The 21,214-nt window shown below is 45.6% G+C and overlaps 1 protein-coding gene and 1 long non-coding RNA gene across 2 annotated transcripts in view; both read left to right on the plus strand.

Annotated features, from left to right (window-relative positions):
- LOC119381965 (uncharacterized) overlaps nt 1-21,214 on the plus strand; it is a 109,430-nt gene that overhangs the window by 12,382 nt on the left and 75,834 nt on the right. The window lies entirely within an intron of this gene.
- On the plus strand, nt 6,431-6,796 carry LOC119383796 (uncharacterized). The gene is made up of 3 exons (XR_005181737.1): nt 6,431-6,493; nt 6,589-6,705; nt 6,775-6,796. It is a non-coding gene; the product is annotated as an uncharacterized LOC119383796 (long non-coding RNA).

The following is a 21,214-nucleotide window of genomic DNA, read 5'->3' on the forward strand; positions in this document are numbered from 1 at the left end:
ATAAAAGCTGCGAATGCATACTGCTGAGGCGATGCCCCAAACTGCAATGAATCCGCCGGTCTGCAGCCATTACGCTAGCAGACGACGTTGTCGATACTAGTGTGTTGACGTGGTTTTCAGAAATTTTTTTTACACTATACTACAGTAAATACAGTCTTTTTGTGCTGTAATACAAGAATCCGTTGCATAAGGAACGCCTACAAACTCGGACAACGTCAAACGCACCGGGAGACAGCGGCCGGTCTACTAGAAAAAGGCGCAGCGGCGGCACCTGGTGGCGTCTACACAAAGGGGCACGCGCGCTCCTTCCCGGACGCGTCACTAGGAAATTGTTCTAGTACACTATATCCGCATACTCGTGATCCGTCGCCATCACGGTGGTCGCCATTATGTGATAGCAACGACACTGTGTCTGACTCTTGTTACGGGAGGCCATCGGCAACGCAGTTTCGTTTTCATGTCCAGGCAGTTTTCGAACTATTCATCGGTAGAAAGATGCGCATTGGATTCAGTTTTTTTTTTTAAGTTAATAATCAAGATTCACTCGCACCTCCTTCAACTAAGTAACACTGCTATTAGCTGCCGCTGGCAAGAATTATTTAATCTACCTTCCTAGCAGAGGTACGAGGTCGTGCCGTGGGCCTATTCAGGTGTCCTTACCCGTTTTTTGGGCAAGGCTGAGTGTCACTGCCTATATTCTTAGTTTTTTTATTAGACACCCGTATTATACGATGGTTTTACGTAGTCCCCTGAAAGTCGTATAATCGGGGTTCCACTGTACTTTGCAAAATTTTTTTACGTGATTGAAGGGACACCGAAGTGAAAACAAATAAGTTTAGATTGATGAATTATACTCTGAGAATGTTATTGTTGCTAATTTCACTTTCATGGGTTTATTAAATTAAAGAAACAATGAAGGTCGGTGGTTCATTTTTAAATTTCCTACAAAAATCTGAAATTCATCAGAAGGTGGATTTAAAAGCCTTTCTTTGTGTATTAGTGACATTGGCTTGATGAAATTTTCTGAACCTTAGTATGCCGAGTCTCTGGCATGCCCAGCGGACAATGCATTTTACTGATATGTAACAACATTGGCACTAGTGGGCGCAGCCAAAATTTATGACGTCATGGGGATCGGTGTGGAAACCTCTGTGCGGCATCGCCTCACACATTTTATTTAATGTGTATTCCGACTAACCAAGTGTCTTCACGTGGTCTGCTATGACCCAGTATCTTAGCAGAAACACGTGTGCTCGTGAGGTTTAGGAAGCATTCTTCATTAACATGAAGAGTGACAGCTGTGTAAGTGAGGCCTCGATATCGCTCTACGGTGCAGAAGTGTTCTTTTTTTATGAATAAGGTGCGTGATGTTCCTTGGTGCATCTGTGCAGCTTTGTTCGGTTTCCCTATTTAACCGATGATCTACAGTTAATAAAACAGTTGGTAGTTTGTGCTCGACCTGTTTAGGTGTTCCTTCTTTGTGGTGTCTTTTCTTAATTAACGCAATTTTTTCCTGTAAAGAATGAACCAACTAGCCCCTCCAGATGTCCTGAGTGTATTCCTAGTCACAAGTTCAATACTGGTAAAAAAAACTCATCATATGCCTTCAGGGTGCCGAAAAGCAAGCGGGACTATGCACGGCCTTAAATTGTAGCGTCATTTGACGTCATGGAAACGCTTACTGGATCTGCGGGTGGGTATATTTGTGTGAGTTGGGATCCGCATTCTTTAAAGAGAGGCTTCTGTTCTACTGAACAGCTTTGGAAGGAACTTATTGTGCAAAGAACCTTGGCTCTTTGCATATCAATTGGTTGGGAGGAGCCTGTCTGTGTCACTTTTTTTAAAGTGTGCATGAGCGTGGAAAGTAGCAACCGTGGCAATAACCCTCTCAGTGTTGTAGTGCTTTGATAAAGTGCTCACAAAGCATCTTTGCAGAGCAGTGTGTGTGTCAGAATATTTTTTCTGCTTTGCATGACTGAGAGTCAGAAAAAATACTTTTGTCAGACCTAGTCATTTTCAAACAGTGATCATTTCATATTTTTGTCATGTAGACTTTTATCAGACCTAGTCATTTTGAAACTGTGATCATTTTTTTTGTCGTGTTTAGCATTTCATGTTACTAAGAGTGCAGTTTGCAATTGAAGATGAGCTCTAGCACATAACATTCATTTTTATTTGTGATCTGCTCCTAAAGCCAAACAGAAGCCATATATATATTAACTGTTGCTTGCTTGCCGGCCAAAGAGAAAGCATCTTACGGCATTCTTTGAATAATGTGCCTAAGATGTCTTGGATAGCTTACTTGTGACTGCCCTTTTTGCCCATCAAGCTGCTTCGAGTGTAGCAACTTTTTGCCTAATATAAACATTTGTCACTTAGATAAGCATTTGATTTTAACCTGTGCGATTGTTCTTTTGTGCAATGTTTGAACATATGTTTCTGCAGCCACCATTTGTATTGTTCTTGCCTCTGTTGAGGCTGTTATCTGTATTTATGTACCTGATTTTAAACTGTGCATCTTCTGTTAAAGATTATTGAACATGCACTGACCTTACTGCCAATATTTGTGTAGCCCAGGCTTTTATATAAGCATTTCTCACTTGAATAAGCAAGCAAGCTCATAATTTAAACTGTGTCATTATTCATTTGTGCAATGTTTTAGCATAGGTTTTCACTGCTACTATTTACAAAGTTTGTTCTGAGGAAACTGATACCTGTTCCACAATTTCTGCCTTTGCTCTGTGTCTTGTTCATTATTAATTTCTGTGATACTGTTGTCAGTTCGGAATTTATTATAGGAACACCATTTGTGCTTGATTTCTTCTGATTGCCAGTTTTGAGCATCTATCGTGTGTGAACCATGAACATTTGAGATACAGCTTTGTAGCCAGTAAACATAAATATGTTTTTGCTAACTGGCTGCTTAAGTCTTATCACTTTTTATGATAGTCGGCATACCAGATTATTACAATATGTAAGCATAGGCAGCTGTGCTCTCCACAAATCATTTTCCTTCTGTGAACAGTGGCCCCACGAGACCTGCGTGTTTTTCATGGCTGTTCTTTTAATTTCACTGGTGATGTAATAAAAACATTTTGGCTGAACTTCCGCCTCCTGCATCATTCATGTGCGAATAACGAGCCGGCGGCCGCTCGTCCTCCTCTCCCGAATACGTACCAGAGAAGAGAGCATATTCGGGGAAGCGGGACGAGAAAGCTGGCAAAATGGGAAGGGAAACAAGGTGAGGGAGGAGGGTATAAAAATAAAAAGAAAACACATTGGGAAAGGGAACGAAGGTCAGTGAGAAAGGGCAAAAAAAAGAAAGAAAAGTGGGGATTACAATACAGATTGTAGAAGGTTTCTGTCTCTACTTTCAAGCCTGCTAGGGTCGTCAAGTATCTCCTTAGAAGAACGGATTTTTGTCATCTTATAAGAGACGGATTATAGAACCTTCCTCTTATATTCTCCAGTGCCGGACATTAGCAAAGATATACGACCGCTCCAGTCGGATGAACGGATTTTAAGCGCACGTTAGAAGACGTTCATTTGGGATTGGCAAATCCGATCGTAGCAGCTATATATCGCTTTTGTGCTAGCTGGGTCGGGACAAACCGTGCAACGCAGGACGCGGCGGTCTAACTCATTCCTTTGCTCTTCCCTCCGCTCCTCTTCACGCTTTCGCACATGCTTTCCTCCTCTCCCGGCGCTGATCGCAACGCGTAGCGCCATCTGTCGAAGCGCATAGAAATCACTCAACACCTGCACTCATGAGCGTATGCGCCAATGGAGGAAGACGGCGGCGGCGGCAGGGGACGGTCTGCGTGGGGCGTGTCGTCTGCTAGAAACCCGTTCGCTGGGCATTCTCAATATGACAAAAAACGCGTATGTATGCGTACTGATACTAAAATGTACCGCTTTTATACACATATGCAAAACATTGTGACATATCTTTAGTGAAAGCAGACGAAAACTTATGCTGAACAAAAACGGCACAGCAGAAGAACACTTGTTTTTCCACGTCTGGACGTCTGCGCGGTAGTGTTTGGTTGGACATTTTCGTGTTATACCCTTTGTTTAGCGTGTTTGCAGTGTGTTCATTCATACGCGAAAAAACATGGCTGATCCCTCCGTCATAGGAATTGGTATACACGAAAGTGAAACGTGCCTTCACCTAAGTAGTGCTTATTGTGTAGTGATATATGAGAGCTTGTACAATTCTATTCGTGTTTGGCAGCTATAGCACCGTTTGACGTGGATGCACCCATGTTGACAGCATGTCTCTATCGCGACGAATAACGCCCATGATCATGATTAAACCGTTTGGTAGCTGACGGTATGAACATATATTTGGACACAGCGAATCGTGAATATCGCGTAAAGGCCGTTTCACATGAAACAAAGAGAGCGATTTCAGGCTGCGAATTCGCTCGCAGCGAAAAAAAACGGCCGGTCGCTGTCGCCGCAGCGGTCAGCGGCGAGCGACCAACATGTTGGAAATTTTTCGCTCTGTTCGCAGCGGGCGGAGCGATTTTCAGTCGAGACCCGTCGAAATTGCGCCAACCCGGCCGAGCCGTCGAAATTGCGCCAAGGAGTTTGTTTTGGTTATGGCCGTTGTTGCGTATTCTCAAGTGAATTTAGATTGGAAAGTGTTTTTAAATGACAAAACACGTGTGCTCTTCGCTACCGGTGATAAAAAGTTAAGAATATCATGACGCACAGATTGTTACATTACATTCGAAAATTATGCAGTGTCTGCCACAAACAACGGCAGCAAGCAGCTTTGCGCGCCGCGCCAGTCGCAGAGCGAAAATCGCAGAGCATTCGCAGTCCATGTGAAACGAAACCGCCATTGGCGGCGGTTGCGAACAGAGCAAACCGAGCGATTTTCTTCGCTGCAATCGCGGCATGTGAAACAGCCTTATAGGGGCCCTGCGCCCTCAATTACGCACGTTGTTTTTATCGGCTGTTTGCTTTTTATGGGTCTTGGTGACTGCTGTGGCACCAACGAAACGGCGAGAACGAAGCGTTTGATATTTTAATTTGCTTCCGAAATGGGTTTCCGCGCCGATTGCAGCGTCGTACAACGACAATTTCTGTTACAGGAAGTGAGGTAGCGTGCGTGACCTATGCTGTTCGTTTTTATTGGTGGGAAATAAATAATATATAGTGCACACTTGCGACACACTGAGTATGTGGAATTTACTCATTTTATTGTGTTTAATGCTCGTTACAGCTCCGAAAAGAACACCAATTGGTGCATCGATTTTAACTTATCAGAAACTGCGACACAGATGTGCTGCCGAACGGCCTACTCAAGGCGCAGCCTTCATCAATACACTGTGCTTTGCATTTCTGTCTTACACAGATAACACTGTACACAGATGTTCCATGTGCTCGAGGTGTCTAGTGTGTTTGCGTACCTGCCATCAACTGCTGGTGTCGTCTTTGGTATTTGTCACCTGCCAGCATTGTGTTGAGTAAACTTGATTGTGTGCACGTTCCTCGTGGTTCGATATAAGTGCGCAGTAACCGGCTGCGCAAGCAGCAGCGAAACTGGGGGACTGTCGTTTCATTCTTCTCCCACGGCCGATTATCGACGGAAAATGTGGTTGGATGCGCTTGGCTGTGGAAGCAGTGGAAGTACACTGGCACGCCGGGTATGCTCGCTGCATTTCGACGAGCGCGCCTTCACACGTGTTGGCTCCGAGACTCAACATGGTATGAAGCGACGGCGGCTGTGCCCGACGCAGTTCTGAAGGCAGCGCATCTGCTGCTGGGGTTGGACGTGAAGAGCGCACAGGAACAGACGCTGCCGTGAGTACAAATTTGTCAACTGCCGTGTGGTTAGTCAGTTTTTACAGCGAAAGCTGTTAACATGATAAGAGCCTTTTTTTTCTTGTGGCGTAGTTTTCCGCGCCGCTACTGCCGTTGTTCGTAACCGCAATCACGCAAAATGAGAGGAAAAAACCCTGGTTCGTGCAGGATCTGAAACCAGGCACCCTGCGCGCAGTCGAGTATATTTACCACAGAGGCTCAGGCACTATCGTACTCACGCAGCCGCGAGTACTATAGAGCCCTGTACTTCAACTTATTCGCAAAAAAGAACCCATCACGCCGGGTGATGAATAATGTTAACAAATGTAACGTAACTTTTGCAACTGTTCATCGTTGAATTTCGACATAACACTAGGCACAGCCTGCCACGTTGTTGCGTATGGAACCGCTTGCATTTGTTGCCACTGTGCAACCGTCAAACTTCGATCTCTTGAGTATGCACATATCCGCAGAACACAAAGCCTGACCACCCAGTTATGCAGTTCTAGATGAGGCAGCTGGAGCATGGCTGTGAGATTGTTGTATGACGAATCGTTGGCCAAGGTTATGAATTACTGTACAGAATCAGAGCCTACGTTTAATCTTGCAGATGCTGGTATGCCCTATGGAAGCATCATGGACAGTGGAACACAATCCTTCAGCACTCACCAACACATCGGTAGGCTTTTTACCTACTGTGTATTCACATGTGAAGTCTTCTTGAACACTGGAAGTAGCTGCAAGAATTGTGCTTTTTTTTACCTTTCTGAACAGGATAACAGCATTCATTTCGTGGAGTCGGACTTCGCCATTGGCTGCAATGCAGAAGTTGGCACAGACACCGGAGCATGCGGTGACATGTCCCTCACTCATCTGACTGCCGGTTGCAAGGTATGCAGAAGTAACTCTCGGAGACTTGAAGTAAACATGTTGACGGCGGTTTGTTATTGCTGTTTGCAGCCTAAAGAGAGTGCCAGAAGTGGCCACAGCTACTGAAGAATGCGTCATTTTGCTGTGCAAACTGATGGGGTGCAAGCTACACACATGGTGTCGAATAGTATGCTAAATGCTAACATAGCTACTTGAAAAATATAAGCACTTTGTAGTTATATTTCAACGTGGTGAAAATTCGTGCATTCTAAGCTTTCTACACATTCCAAAAAGTCAAGTTTGTTTAGTGATGAGACAGGCCACTCCAAATGACGTGTTGAGTTACGTGGCTGTAGGAGGGCACTAAAAAGCCAGCATTCTGCTTCAGGTGTGCAGGTGGCAACTACTCCAGAAGTTCGTTCCGAAGGGACACAGACGGACTTCCAGGCTTGGTCAACTGCGGGATGTGGGGATGAATTGGAAGACACTGCAGAGATACTTGACTTATCAGGTCACCGTATAAGAGCACCGCTTCCATCATCTCCAATAAGATGCTCGACACCACTGCCATCGGCAAAGGGTCTCGACGAAACATATGAGCCATCATTTCATGACTCACATCTGTAAGGCTTCTTGCGTTGATGTACTTTCAATAGCATTTGTCCAGGGAACAGTTAAATTTGTTATTGAAACAATTGTAAATATTTGTGCAAGCATTACAGCCTTCTCAAGAAGCACACTGTATTGAGGAATGGCAGAATAATTTTGGCCAACTGGTGTTTTTGAACAAACGTATAAATGCATGTGAACAAGTATTTTTGCACATTGTGCCCAGTGAAGTGCACACACTATGGCCAATGTCGCAACTGCCACCTAGAGATCAGTGATATAAACATGAGATCCATGACGTTACTGTTGTAGACATATTTTCTTCACTGGTTGCTGTGCTGTTCCCACCTACCTATTCAAATGTAATCTTCCCTACAAGTAGTTATTTTTGTCTTATGCTGTTTTTTTTTTGCAGACCAAGTGGTTGTGATTCTGTGCCACCTAGCGCTGAAAAACAGTACATCGTTTTTGAAAGCTGCTTGATGGAGCTATTCAGCATGTGCACAGTTTGCCAAGCATCGTGTAAAGCTGAAACTACACTCTATGGCTCCCTTCTACAAGTTGAGACCACCTGTGCTTGTGGACACAAGAGTTGTTGGTTGAGCCAACCAAAAGTTTCTAATAGGGCTTTGGGTGGCATGCTTTTGTGTGCCGCTATATGCTTCTCAGGCGCGAGTCCTGAGAAAGTTCTGAGGCTGCTGAAGCAAGCCAATATTCAAGTGCCATCTACGAGGACCTACTACAGCTACCAAGGTGCACTGTTCCAGCCCGCCATACAACGTGTAGGTACCAAGCGCACTATAATTTGTACAGTATCACTTTCAGCGGCTGTGTGTACAATTACACATAACTAATTTTAGGGGCTTCTCACACAATTTGTGTTGCCTCAACCAGCTTGAACCACGACATACACATTTGTACACGCTTCCCAAGTGGACAACTAGCGTTCATTTAACTTCTATGCACTGCATAACGCTGCAGAGGATCGCCTTGCTGAAGACACTGCCATGGCATGATATAGCTAATTCAGCCAGCATTTTGTCACACTTAGTATCGCAATACATTCCATTTAAGAATAGGAAATGCGCAGTGAATCGGTTGAACATTATCTACAAGGTGCTTCCTTGACTGCTACAAATGTAGCACAGCTTTTCATCAAAGTCAGTTTCGTTGAGGTTCAGTGGTGAGCACATTTCAGGCACTTCAATTTTTAGGATCAGTAGAGCAATATTATGATTTTTTTCGTTGCTACTGCAGAAAATGAAACCCATAACTCTATTCCCAGCAGGACAATGCATAGCTGCTGAGTGTGCATAGCAGCTAATCAGTCAGAAAACGTAGCTGACAGTTCATCTAGTTGGCTCACTCCAGATGAAAACAGCACCAACATAAAGTCTATTACCATGATTATGGGCTACAACTTGTGCTGTGTCAATCAGTGGTACTGTTTTCATGAGAAAAGAGATCACATATGAATAAATGCTGCCACTTTCAACTTTTCTTAGAAGCTTGGTGTGCTTGTGTTATAGGTTTAGGACACTGAACGAAAGGCTGTAATCGAAAGCCTTCATGGACCAGTAGCATTAGCTGGTGACGGCCGGTGCGACTCTCCCGGGTTTTCTGCGAAGTTCATGACTTACACTTTCATGGCCATTCAAACTAGTAAAATCATCCATTTCGTTCAGGTGCAGCTTGGAGAGGTGAGTTTAGTTAGTTGTGACTTTGCTGTGCATTCTTGCTGTTTTGATATGTAGTTACAGCACTAGCACTGCACTAGATGTTCTACGATTGCACTGTAAAATATGCCTTTATAGCACACTTTAGAACAGCGAGGTTAAATCCAGCAATGCCATGGAAAAATTTGGCCTGAAGAAGGGACTTGGGAAGCTAAAGGACCAGAACGTCACTATTTGTTCATTAACTACTGACAGGCACGTGGGCATCAAAAAGTACATGAGGACATGTGAGCCGGGTATTGAACACACCTACGACGAGTGGCATGTTGGTAAAGGTAAGCAAGGTCACTTGACAAACTTTTTGTGCCCTTAGAAAGCCAAACGGTGTTGCATTAATTTTTATGGGCCCTGGAAAGCAGCATTTTCACATACAAGTATACAGGAGCTTGTTATGACTTTTCGTAAATGTATGTGCAGTTTGTGTGGCCCATAAGAACAACGGTAGCACAAATTCATTTAAATTTGGGTAGCTTTCGAGCCCAGCTTCAACTGATGGATAATATATCTGAACATTACCAATAGGAAGTATAGTCGGGGAAGGAGCATGGATCTTTTTTTGTTTACTCTTGTACTTTCCATACTGCCTAGCACTCTCCACACACAAGTGCACAATAGTGTACAGTAAAAAGTCGGAGTTCATTATTTTGCAATGTTTTTTCCCTCTTGTAAGCATTTTATTATCCAGCTAGTAAAGTGCTAAGTTGCTGGTGTTATGTGACACATTAATACGCAGTCTACTGTTTTAAAATACAGGTGTCAAGAAGAAAAAATTCGGCAGATCCCACGTACCGTGGGAGTAGATGTTATGCGAAGCATGCGGTGGGTAGGTGACTGTGGCGTAACTTTTTTACTGAGCGACACGTTACAAAATGACGCTAAAGATTTGTATAAATTTTACACGCATACATATATATGTTGAAGAGCCGGATATGTGTTATATAACCAGTTGTTTACGGTTGGGTAACGCTGCCAATGGCAACGTGGGTAATACCAACACCAGAAGCGGTAAGCTGATATGTAGTGCTTATACGTGTCCCGAGAACGCACGCACGTTTCACGAACCCGTGTGCATTTGTGCAAGAAGTTCTTGACAGTTCTTGAACAAGGGCATCATCACCGTGATCAGTGAGCACCGGCAGCTGGTTATGACTTGTTATAGGATCCGGTCTTGATCATGGTGACGAGGGGTCCATGTGTAGTGAAGTATGTGGTATAGTAGAGCTGTTGGAATTCGTGGATGCCCTGATGATTTCGTCGACAAATTGTCTGTCGACAGAGCCACCGACATGTTGGAACCTGAAGCCACTCTTCGTGTTGGTGTGGTATAGACCGTCGAGGCTGGTAGGCCTGGATAGTGCTACGTAGGCCAACATCAGTGGATGGTGTTTGTCGTATTCGTAGACTACCTGGGCGTATATACTACGTAGCCTAGTCTACAAAGCAGCTGTCAATCAATCTGGCATCATCCTAAGTCAGCATGAGGCCATCACACAGCCTCGTAAGAAATGAAGAGGGCACTGCGTCGTTCTGGTGAACGAAGCGCACCTTACCATGCGGTGATGTGGATATCATATGTAACTTTCGTTAATATATTCCTCCTGGGTCGAGCAATGCTTCATTATAGCTTGCTGAATCATAAGAATACAAACGTAATGTTTATTAGACTGCAATAAATGCGGAGCCAACACAGGAACCACACACGTTAATCTGACATGACGCCTGTATCCTAGGAGTACACATCGTAGGAGTATCATGTAGTGTTTATTGCTTTCTTGTAAAATTAGATAGCCAGCACCAGAATCACAATTGACGCTGCACCGTTATTACGCCTGCGTAGGCTGTCTTTCCCAACCAGTTTATTGACCTGGCGTGGCTCAGTGGTAGAATACCTGATTGCCACGCAGAATGCTTGGGTTCGATTCCTGCTGGGATCCTAATTTTCATTCTTTCCATTCGTTGAGTCAACGATGCCGACGTTGGTTTTCCTTAATGCTCTAGCATTTAAGTTACCAATGTCTGTTCTCGCCGTTCCTGGGTAGATATAAACTGTCAATCACCTGTGGCGCATACCCGTACACCACGGCCCATGGTAAACGGGTATGTGCCACACGTGTCTAGTGGAAAGGGTTTGACGACGTATTCTACAGGATTTTAAAGTTAATCATGTCATGACCCGGCAGTCATATTCGTCAAATCCTCTTGCCCTCCCATGCAAATTTTGGTGTACACCAAGTTAAGGAGGCGATCATGAGAGCACCCAGACGTAGGCGGCTAGATAGATAGATAGATAGATAGATAGATAGATACGTAGATAGAAACGCTCAAAGTGCCAGAGGTTCGCTAAGAAATGCTTCGCATTTAAAAGCTCACAGTTGCAGCCAAGAAATCTGCTTGTGCTGCCTTGAAAGAGTGGATACAGCCAGTGGTCAACCATCTGTACTGGTGTGTTGCCGTTAGTGAAGGTGACGGGGATCTACTTGTAGCCATGTGGAAGAGTAAGTGAACGTGATTTTAGCAAACCATTTCTTAAACATAACAGTGTTTGTCGATTTCGCTGCTAATACTGTAAATGAGGTATTATCTCATTTATCAAAGCCCTTTTACCTCTTTTTGTAACCTTTCGCTTTCTGTCGATTGCTGTAGTTATCTATCTTAACGCGTACGTCACACTCCTCAAGGATTTCTTTGTGAACTCACTTTCATACTTCCAAATTTTTTAATAGGTGGCATAATTCAATAAGGTAAGCAGGAAACTAATGTTGAACATTTCCTGCCAATACAATTTGTATTGTGACTCCATAAGTACAGAAACTTATGTGATAAATATGCCTGCTGTTTTTGGTCAAACTATTTTCATGGTAGTTTAGAGAAAAACGGTCCTGAGCTCGTGGTGTCAACTGTATTTACTTCTTACTCTAAGTAAAGCATTCCACAATTGTTTAGACGCAGTAAATGAGTTTACTTTGAAAAAGCTTCCGCATTATCAGGCAAATGCATAACCTATTTGGGAACTTCAATGGCTTTCCAGGCATGCTGAACCACGTCATAAACATGCACGCTGGCCATGACAGCCCTTATCCGAGGTGTCTGCACGGGGATGTGCAAAATGGAAAGTGGTTGACACCAGGTAAGTGTATACTTTGTGTGTGGTTTGGCGAGACACTCATGAAAGCACATCTTTTTAGGCACCCCGGCTTACGCACGTCTTGTGAGCATAGCTACAGAACAGGGGCTACTGAAGGATATAAGGAAGCTTTCCTGTTCTGGACAAACTTATGGACTTGAATCATATCACAGTCTCCTAATAAGATTTGCCCCGAAGTCTGTCGCATTCAGCACCATGATGATGCGTGCAAGGTGTGTGTCACTTGCGTGCAATGTTTTCCCAATTTGATCAGAACATATTGTTGAGTTCGTGCTTGATTTGACTGTCAGGGTGCCTGAACTCTTTCAATGCTGCATTGCGCTTTACAGGACACAGTTGGCTGCTCTTCACCACAACGAAAATGCAGGTCGAGAGCAGGCAGTAGTGGCAAGAAATTGTGAACTCAGATGGAAGATGTAAATGCTCCGTGCAAAGAAGGGAGCGGAAGTTGTTTGCCCAGTAAAAAGCAAGCCAACTTACGGCATGTAGTATTCAGATGAGTGTTCACAACACGTAACTTGTTTTTTGTGCAGCTTATGTGGACAAGCTAATGACGGAGATGCTGCACGAGAGCTCTTCATGCAGTTCTCTCAAGAAGGCACAGCAGCAGCGAAGCAGCACCAGCAGCAGTCCCAAGCCTCTGGCCATGATCCAGCTCAACCAGCCAAGTCTATCGAAGAGTGAACTCGTAGCTGCACGGCAATCACGATTTGTGGCGTGCTCAGTTCAGGACATGCCATAAGTATTGCATGTACAAAGGATTTCATTTAGAGCATTGGCCGAAAGTGTTATGCATGGCTGATGGGCTTCCAAAGTTTCTTCATTTGTTTGGCTGGTTGCTTGTTTACTTCTTTGCGTAATTGCTTTATTTATGCACTTCTTTGTTTATGTATTCATAAATGCATACCTCTGGCCATGATCCAGCTCATCCAGCCAAGGCTATCGAAGAGTGATCTCATAGCTGCACGGCAATCACGATTTGTGGCATGCTCAATTCAGGACATGCCATAAGTATTGTATGTACAAATGATTTCATTTAGATCATCGTCCGAAAGTGTTATGCATGGCTAATGGGCTTCCAAAGTTTCTTTATTTGTTTGGCTGGTAATCGTCTTATTTATGCACTTCTTTGTTAATGTATTCATCAGTGCATACTGCAACCCTTTCAGCAGCGCTGCATGTTTCAGCCCTATTGTTATTTTGAGGTTGAGGCAGGCTCTGACAAGAACTTTGCAGAGGCTTCACAGAAGGGATGAGTTGCTGCCACGGTACAGCCCACAAAAGAGCATTCAGCACAGTAAGCGTTCTGAAGGTACCATTGGCAGTTAGATGGTTCAGCACCTCTTTTTCCACGAATGTGAGAGTGTCGCTATAAATTTGCTGATGCTTTTGAGAAGGAATTGCATTGGCAGACTAGATGATGTTCCGCAGTCCCGTTAGGCCAGCAAATTGTCGGAAATGATTTGGACATTATGCTGGGAATGAGCTCTTGATGAAATGCTCTCGAAACGGCACACGTGAATAGTGCAACATAGCACTTGACGTCACCGCACTGTGTGCTTGGCAAGAGTGGGCCGGCAAAGTAAGCACTTCATTGCGGATGTTTCACAGTATCTGGTCCCCGAGACATTGCAGAATCGACTACATCACATCACATAGCATTCGGAGGCACTGACTGTGATACGAGAAGTGCAACTGTTCTGTTTTGCACAATACATTTGTAAATTTTCTTCTGTGCCCAACATACGAGCCGATTAGTGATGCGGACATACTTGCAACATGGGCATACAGCAATCATCACAATTATCTTCTTTAGACTGCAAATCCGTTTTTAATTGCATGTTGTAGACCGCTTTGTTCTTTTATTTCTTAATGCACCGCTAAAACCTGGGCATATGTCTGCCGTGATAGTACAGTGGTTAGGTGCTCGGCTACCGAATCGCAGGTCGCCAGTTCGATCCTGACTGTGGCGGTCACATTTTGATGGAGGCAAAATGCTAGAGATCTGTGTACTGTGCGATGCCAGATGCTCAAACATTTCCTGAGCCTTCCACTACTGCATGCCTCATATTCGTGGTAGTTTTGACAGGTTAACATTGCACATGAATTTTTGTTGCTTTCACTATAGTTGTCTGATGATGTATCATTCAAAGGTAGACCAAACATGCTTTCTTTGACCATCACTGTCCATTGCACTTGAGTGTGTTGCTCTATTATATGTTGTACGTAATTTTACTGCGACTCCTTTATGTACACATACCATCCACCTTACAGTGCCTGCAGTGCGTTTACTGTAATCAAGTTCTGCATTGCCTTTGTGACAATAAAGATGAAACGGCACTTTGGCTGCATGATTTCCCATGAAGTATTGCAGAATGTACTTCATGTTTGTGTTAAAATCCAGTAAGCTATGAAGCCACACAACCACTGTGATTAGATTTTTGTTGCAATTCCGGGTACTTAAATCCTGCATAATCTTCTGAGAGAACATTTTTCTGATGAGCCTAATAGCACAAGCAGGAACCACTTTCCGGTTTCTTGGCCCGAGCCGGCCCCAGATCCAACGAGTAAACTGCCGATGGGCAATGTATCGATACCTCCTGTAAAATAAACATTTTTATATACATTCACAGCCTCCAATGCCCATTTCGAACCTTTCAGGTGTGACATGCATTCAAAAATTCGGTATTGTCACGTTTCTTGCAGCAGAATAATTAACAGCATGCTGCTACAGAGCATAGTAACAATTTTTCTACGAGTTTTCTAAATCCTACGGCAAGTTCAATCTTATAAGACATCTGTACAGGATTGCGATCTGTACAAGCATCACCTATTTATTACCTCACATACTTATTTTGCATCCAGCAGTCTATTTGCATTATGTACATGATGTAAACCTTGAAAACAATACAAGACGACCTGCTATATTCCACATTATGTCCAGTGAGAGGAGAAGCAAACGTGCACTTCTGAACTTGCGCAAAAACCTGCTCGTATTCCAACTTGCAGCAATGGTTCTAAGTACAAAAGTTTGAAACTGCTACACATTTCGTTGCCAATTATTTTCATTGGTCCTATTTCTTCGAATACACAACATTTACAATTGTGTTTGTTGTGTGTAAAAGGCATTAAATTTACCCATGCAAGAACAGGCGTTATCAGTGCCATGCGAAACGTCTGCATGCAACAAAAGGCCCATATTTCAGCTGTGTAAAAAAAGACGTTTGCCTATGATGTCTCAAAAACAGGAAAACAGTAACTCACATGCGCCATCGCTCTCTCAAGCGTTTCGCAACCCAGTGACCACGACACCAAACACGCATAGTGGGAGCGTCTTATTTGCCGAACACGATGGACGTAACTCCGGCAGTTGCTATTTTTACGCCTAGATAACGCCAGAAACTTTGGCAAAGTCAAAGCGCAATCTGCCGTTACAATGAATGGCAGACGCTTAAATCAGAGACAAAAAAAAAAAAAAAAAAAACTAGTTCCCGAGGGTACCAAGCGACGAACACATACACGAGCCGCGGCCGCATTAGAGCTTTGCAATGCCACTTACTTGTGGATGTCCATCAACGGCTGCTCGCCCCTTTCTTGCCGCTCGCAGTACGCCACATGTAGCACTTCTGTGTCAAGACACAGCGTAAAAAATAATCATCTTCACAGATGCAGGTTCATTGCTCATTACGCATTGTGGCATATCACGGCAGCACAGCCGCTCTGACGCCGTAGGCATGTGATCACACCGGCCACATCGACACCTGCACGCGCATGAAATGCACATAACACGTGAGCGACTACGAAACGAAACGTCAACGAACACACGATAGCCTCACCAATTTATGTTGGCGCGATCCACGTGGTCGTCGGGATCCTCGGGACGCGGTGCTTCTCCATGGCCCTCGTCACTGTCGTGCTCTTGTAGCGTCGCTCTCGGTGACGGTGCTGAAATTTCCAGCGGCGTGTCGTCATACGGAACGACGCTTAGCGCTTCGCTTCTCCGTAGGAGTTCACGTTCAAGGTCCGTCCAGTCAGAGGAGCTCATCGTTTCTGAAACGTTCGAACGTCCTCCCGCCTACCGGCCTAGGGTTCTTCCCTCTCATGTCAGCATACATTGATACAGTCATCTCATAACTTAATAGAGGAGGTCGTGAGCGGCACAGAAGCCGTCAAAGGGAGTGGCGCCCGCTTGCGACTAGAAGACCTATAGAGAAGACCACCATGTGCTGCGCGGTTCCGGTATGGCAAAATGTACGTCGCGTTTTGATTGAAAGCAGACAAAACTCCAGTGACACGTCACTGGGCGAGTGAAATACGAAAGGGTACGCCAATTTCTCTCGTCTGCTTTTATTTTGAGTGTGTAAGTTCAATAACTTCCGTTACCGCGCGTCTATCTCCAAAATTCGTTTTGCATTCATCTCAGGACGATACAAGGAACACGTTCCGATGTAAAAATCGGAGGGTAAAATATGGGTGCAGGGCCCCTTTAAGGATGATATCAACAAGCTCATAATCAACACTGGTACCCGGTATGCACTTCTTCAAAGCTTCGTCAATTAATGAGAGAAACGGCACGGTGTGCGCTTTCTAGTAATGGGTAGCCAACGCCTGTGCTCATGCATACATAACACACACTGCGCTTCAGCAACACGGGAGGTAGATGTTCGTAGCCCGAGCCGGAAACGCGTGCGTCCCGCTGGCCTCTGTCTCGCAGGCGCTGCCCTCGCTCCACCAAGGCACGACATTCGCCCGTCGAAATCGCGTCCTTTCTGCAACGCATATTGCAGCAGTTTTGTTAGTCGGTGCTCTCGCAATTGAAGCAGTCGGCGGCGGAGAAATCCCGTTCGTGCACGTGGAAGCTCCACTACTCCGATGAGCCGACGCACGCTAACACGAAGCCAAAGGCAAAGACCGTAACTGCGTCAAGGGTGCCTCGGCGACGCCAGCGCGGCCAGTCTACCTCTCTGGTATCGAGACGCTTTAACCATTACCTGCGATATCGCGTGCAATCTCGGAGGAAGCGCTAGTAAGCGTCGATCGTGAAGCATTACTTCTTTTCACATCTCACAGACGGCGGCACCGCCCCGCTCCGCCCGCCGCGAAAGAGAATGTGGGAAAGATATAAGGCGCGTTCGCGCCGTGTGTAGCATTTCCCGAGTTAGCTTAGTCGGTAGGGCGTCGGGCGCTTGCCGTCGCGGCCGCAACGTCGTGGGTTCGATTCCCAGTGGGGTATCTTTTTTGTGTTTTTTCTTTCTCACCCGTTGGTGTCTATTTTATCAACGTCATATCCGTGACGGATGTACTTGGTGGACCCCGGCATAAAACACTTTCGTGTTAAAAACAAGGTGTCTTACTACTTGTGTGTGGAGACATTGTTGGGTATCGGGTGTCTCAGCTTGCGGCTGCATCTGCGCAGAGCTGATATAGACGGAGCGGACAAGGCGACGGTGAGTTAAGGCAAATTTATATACATATAAACAGAGGCGTTCAACTCGGCACTGGGGCCGACAGCTTATGGGGCTCGTACTGAGGTGCGACGACGACCCGGGATTTCTTCGTTCGCTGCTTCACCTCTCCGCGCAGCTTGCTTTTTTTATAGCCCTGGCCGATTCCTTGCATCAGCCATTAGTTTGAAGCCTCCAATCAGGAACCGCCGTTGGTCGCTCGCTGTAATCGGATCCGTGGTTGAGAGGGCTTACCGCACGTTGCGTGAGAAATTTCCGTCGTTTGCGTCAGACGCATCGCAGGAGTTGCCGGGGATTGCATGGCACCTCGCTGGTGTCAGACAGTATATCGACGTTGACACCACTTGCGTCAGGAAGTTTGGGTTGAGAGCCCTGGCATAACAACATGGAGCAACCGGACAGGAGGCAATGAAGTGTTTTGTTCCTTGCTGTAAATGTGGTTACGGCAAAGGGCGAGAGAAGATTCCGCTCTTCGTGGCCCCATCTACGACAAAAGCTATGCGCTCTACATAAAAGAATTGGTAGCAGGCGTGCAGCATGCGCAGAGCAGACGGCAACACAGATAGGCATGCACACCCGCGAACGCGGCCAAGCACGCGTCCGCGCCGCTGCTATAGCAACGGCTGACGGAGTCCCCGCCCGTGGCTCTGCTCGAGGACGGCGTCTCTCCTACGCCGCTTTTCTCCATTCGTAGCGCCATCTGGCAAACACGCCGCGAAGCATCAAGTGGCGCTGCCAAATGGGTCCCTTCCAGGCGAGCGGAGTCGGCGCTCCTGTCTATCTTACTCCGTGGTTGCGACTAATTAACAAAATCTCGTTAGTTAACATTTTAACTTTTGACTTGAGGGCAGGTGCTTCCATATCAAAGCTGTACTGCGTGCCAATTGATGGCATACCTATTGCTTAGAAATCGAGAATGTTGCACGCAGTTCGAGATAATCGTCATTGAATTTCAAGGCCGAAATCGAAACATCGCGCAAGGCACGCACGAAGCGCGACCATTTTCCTACGTCAGACCGGAACTACCCACGACAAGAGAAAGACGGCATTTGAATAAAGGCGCGCCGCGGCCTTACTTTTCGCGTAATGCTTGATGCTTATCCGTTTCTTTCGAACTGTGCACAACAAATCCGCAATATCAATCTCTTCTATCTCTGGGAAGCATAAAACACAGCAGCAGATTATGCGGTGCTTCCTCTTGCAGACAGGCGAATTAGCTTTTCGCGTTTCTTTATAGTTTAAGAAAGAAACAGGTAAGTACCACCCATTGCACGAAAACATTAAGCTGTCTATTTGCGTTTTTCAGAATACTTCCCGGTTTTTCTGACCAGATTCTGCTTCGGCGCGCCTTATTTAAATTTCGTCACTTCACTGTCACGTGTTGTTCCGGTGTTGCGCCGCGCTTTATGGGCGCCGGGCGCGATCAGTATAGATTTCGCCATTGAAGTTCAGTGATGAACTTCTCGAACTACGTGCGACTTTTGCGGTTTCCAAAAGATGGGTATGCCATAAATCATGCACTACCACTTCCTAAAATAAACAATAGTCCTAAAGTTAAGAATTAAAAAGTTGATTAACGAGCGAGTTTTTGTTATTTGTCGCGTCAACCTGATTTTAGCTTCGAGAAAGTATTTCCGCCTCGAGATAGAGTTCATGTGCGAAAACGACAGGGCCCTGACTCTCATACAATTTTTATTAAAAATTTGTATTCTCTAAAAAAATACACCATGTGCCCATTCTTGTGCCGAACGTTTCAATTTGAGCGAATGACACAGACAGCGTCTATGAACTGTAGCTCAAATCACATTGCGTACGCCTGTAATCGTACCATTTCCATATGAGTCGCACGTCATGCCTATACGTACGGGTGTCATACGGGCACTGCAGTGGCTGCGAACCGTGATGAAGGCCCCCTCAGTATCGAAATTCATGAGCGCAATTGGATCTCTTTCGCACCTCGTGGAAAGAAGGCATTCGCGATAGGGAAACTTCATCCCGAGCAGGCTCCAGCGAGATCAGAATTGCGCCATGTGACACCCGTATACATGCGCAAACAGTCATAATATGCACAGGCATTCTTACGTGGGTATATCAAAAATGTATTGACACGAATTGATGGTGTCGACTACATATACATGTCACGATAGAACCCACCATATCCTAGTCGTGCAAGCAATGTGCTGAACAAAAGAAGATATTCGAGAAAGTTGTCAAGCAACGAGACGCGACCTGCGTTGAGTGATACCGCATGTTTAACAGCATTAAAGTGTGAATCGTGGTCCTTGGTCACGGTACTAAAAAAAACACAAAAAGTGCCCGTGTCATCACTTTATACTACCTTCAAATTTATGTTTTCACATATATATACAGGTTGTCCCACATAACTTGAGCCAAGACTGAAAATGAAAGGCACTTCAGAGGCAAATTGGACAAACGTATACTACTCGCATTAGCCTAAAGATACTCAGACTGCTTTTTATTTTCCACTAAACTATTTAGGTAATTATTTTGAATTAATTAGCTTTTTGATTATTGGCTGAAAACCAAAAATATGGACACTGAGCTGTAGAGCACTTTTGAAACCACGGACTGAATTGTTTCCTGTACGATACGTCTCACGGTGTTATTTTTTCCGCGTTGTAAAGAAAGCCCGCGAAATTTGAAAACGTGCAACCGGTGAACGATGTCGCCTGCGGCTGCCACGGGGAAGCTACAGGGTGCTTTGAAAGTGGCCGATGTCTGGGCGTCCGTCTGTCGTTGAATGACGGTGCAAATGCACGCTGCTGGCCGAGCGCTACCGCGGTGATAAAGCGGTCACAACTGCGAGGAAAAAACACGAGTTTGATTCTGATTCATCAGATAGGGCGAAACGCGACAGAACGATGAAAGGCCTCGACGGCTGCTGCAATTTCGCAGCTTGAACAAAAAGAGACCCCGCAAAGCGTCTGCGTCGTGCGAACCATTCCTGACGAGTTGTCTTTCTTCAGGTGCTCCTCAGACACCCGTAACCCTTCGTGTTCTGGACAACAACGTTACATTGTTTTAATCTGTGTAAGCAGCTGACATGTCGTACTCGAATGAGCAACGAGAGGATATGCGCGGACACCGGCCCTGGCTCTTCAAGCTCCTCGCTCGACCACCTCACGGACGTCATCAGGGCGACATCCTCGCTAACTAAGGAGCTAGACCGTTTCGCCGCGAGAACTTCCGGGTCCTCGCAGGCCACATCACCATCAGTGGCTCCGTGGGAACTCCCGGTGTTCCGCAGTTTTCAAGATGACGCCGTTGTATGGGTGTCTACCAGCAATGCGCTCGGCTCTCGCCATGCCTGCCCGGAGAATCACAAATGGCTGGCGGCCATTGACCGCCTTCATGGTGCCGCCAAGGCACGGCATGCCTACGAAGGCGTCAGGCAGCGGTCCTCGTCTGAATGGTGTGCAAAGTTCACAAATCTCTTTCGCCCCCTTTTCATTACCTGCGACCGCCTCCCTGCTTATCCACTGTCTCCTTCGCCTAAGGGCTGTGAGACTTACACCTAGCCAGTGCAGCACAGGGCTTCATCACCCCTCCCTACC

The sequence above is a fragment of the Rhipicephalus sanguineus genome, chromosome 2 (assembly GCF_013339695.2).
Source record: "Rhipicephalus sanguineus isolate Rsan-2018 chromosome 2, BIME_Rsan_1.4, whole genome shotgun sequence".
Taxonomy (NCBI): domain Eukaryota; kingdom Metazoa; phylum Arthropoda; class Arachnida; order Ixodida; family Ixodidae; genus Rhipicephalus; species Rhipicephalus sanguineus.